The 2,438-nt window shown below is 42.4% G+C and overlaps 1 pseudogene across 1 annotated transcript; it reads right to left on the bottom strand.

The window, feature by feature from the left end:
* Positions 1–902: 902 nt before the first annotated feature.
* Positions 903–1,864, bottom strand: LOC116524397 (annotated as a pseudogene). Its single transcript, XR_004257314.1, has one exon. The product of XR_004257314.1 is annotated as a 60S acidic ribosomal protein P0 pseudogene (transcript).
* Between the last annotated feature and the right edge of the window lie 574 nt (positions 1,865–2,438).

The raw sequence follows: 2,438 nt of genomic DNA, 5'->3' as shown, positions 1-2,438 counted from the left end.
TTTTAAGTTCCTTGTAGATTCTGGATATTAGCTCTTTGTCAGCGGATAGATGGGAAAAAATTTTCTCCAGTTCTGTAGACCAAAAAGGATCCTCTTGATTTCTTTAGGGACTTGCTGCTGTAAAAGCCTCTGGCCTTCACTGTGTCATAGATTTCTGCATGACACATTTAGTCTAGTTGAATGAGGACCTACATCTCAGAAGCCACTGAATTTCAGCTGGTTAGAGGTCTAGTTTAGAGCAAATACATCACACTTTAAAATAAATTCTGAGCTTACGTTAATAATTTTGGAGTCCCAGTTCACAAGGTTTTATAATATCAGAACAGAGAAACTTTGAATATCATGTAATATTTTAAACTTTATATCATAACTTATAACTAATCTTAAGAAAAACAATCTGAATAAAACATAAAAGCCTTCTTCAACTCTTTAACTTTTCATATTTTAGGACTCTCCCTTTCACACTTGGGGTTCCACTTTCCAATTCATAATCTCACACCACTCAAGACAGAACTATAAAGGGTTTTTGATTCAGAAAAATTTGAGTTTTACTTCTAGCTTCTTCAACTAGCCAGCTATGTGACTTCTGGACAAGCTATTGGCCATTTTGAAGCTCAGATTTTTTATTTGCAAAATATAGATATTACTATCTTATGGGAGTGTTCTGAGGAATGTACACCCAGCACAGTTCTTGCATAATAAATGCTCAGCACCTGTATCCTGTCTACACTTTCATTACTTAAGATACTTAAAGGGGACATATAGTTCTCCCTCCTTAAAGAGAGTAAATACCTTAACTAACTTTTATGGTTATTTATATATATATTTTTTTGACTTTTTAAAGAAGGCTTTATTTCCTTGTTTTGCAAATAAAGCTGGCTAAGTTGGTTGCTTTTTGGTGATTAGTCAAAGAGACCAAATCCCATATCCTTATCTGACTCCGACTCCTCCTTGGCTTCAACCTTAGCTGGGGCTGCAGCAGCAGCAGGAGTGGCTGTGGTGGCAGCAGCCACAGGGGCAGCTGCCGCAAAGGCAGATGGATCAGCCAAGAAGGCCTTGACCTTTTCAGCAAGTGGGAAGGTGTAATCAGTCTCCACAGACAAGGCCACAACTCATTTGTACCCGTTGATGATAGAATGGGGTACTGATGCAACAGCTGGGTAGCCAATCTGCAGACAGACACTGGCAACATTGCGGACACCCCCCAGGAAGTGGGAGTGCAGAGTTTCCTCTGTGATGTCAAGCACTTCAGGGTGTAGATGCTGCCATTGTCGATCACCTGCTGGATGACCAGCCCAAAGGAGAAGGGAGAGATGTTGAGCATGTTCAGCAGTGTGGCTTCGCTGCCTCCCACTTTGTCTCCAGTCTTGATCAGCTGCACATCACTCAGGATTTCAATGGTGCCCCTGGAGATTTTAGTGGTGATACTTAAAGCCTGGTAAAAGGAGGTCTTCTCGGGCCCCAGACCAGTGTTCTGGGCTGGCACAGTGACTTCACATGGGGCAATGGCACCAGCATGGGCGGCAGCTGGGACCTTACTGGCCAGCATGTCCCTGATCTCAGTAAGGTCCTCCTTGGTGAACACAAAGCTCACATTCCCCCAGATGTGAGGCAGCAGTTTCTCCAGAGCTGGGTTGTTTTCCAGGTGCCATCAGATGGCCTTGTGCATCATGGTGTTCTTGCCCATCAGCACCATGGCCTGCCTGCAGAGGGACATGCGGATCTGCTGCATCTGCTTGGAGCCCACATTGCCTGCTCCACAATGAAGCATTTCGGATAAGGATCCAATAGTTGGATGATCTTAAGGTAAGTAGTTGGACTTCCGGGTCGCCCTGTTTTCCCTGGGCATCATGGCAGTGCGTCAGGGATTGCCACACAGAGTTTAAAGACAATGTCACTTTCACGAGGATGCCTGGCGAGAGAAGCTGATATTTATATTTTCAAAAAGGTTAATTGGGGTTATATTAGTGTTAGCAATTTTGACATGGTCTAATTGTGTCTTATCTGTTCAATTGTCTTTATTTCACCACACTTACTGAACTCATTCCAAATGCCTTAATTGCTTCTTCTTTCACCTAAACTTGCCGTTTTAAAAAGTGGCAATTCTCTTCCCAATTATTTTAAGTCAGTTTCACAAATACTTTTTGCAATAACAGTATTTCTTCATTGGTGTTTCAATAGTAATAACAAATTTAACAGTAACAGATGAGGAGGTATAGGAGTTGAAGCTAGCATTTATAGGACAGGTACCTTACTAAGTACTTTGACTACTTTCTCATGTAATTTTTATAACAGCCACTGAAGACAGAAATTGCTATGGTCACCAATTTGCAAGCATTCCAGGTGCCACTGGGATATGAAGAAAAAAACTCCTGCAGCTACCTCGGTGTCTTCCCTAACATGCCCAGTTTTGTGCTAAAACCCAGGGCCCTGGTGGT

The sequence above is a fragment of the Sapajus apella genome, unplaced genomic scaffold (assembly GCF_009761245.1).
Source record: "Sapajus apella isolate SASKATOON/1434 unplaced genomic scaffold, GSC_monkey_1.0 scaffold45, whole genome shotgun sequence".
NCBI classification, from domain to species: domain Eukaryota; kingdom Metazoa; phylum Chordata; class Mammalia; order Primates; family Cebidae; genus Sapajus; species Sapajus apella.
The sequence above is the reverse complement of the archived record's forward strand: the minus strand, read 5'-3'. Positions and strand labels throughout refer to the sequence as shown.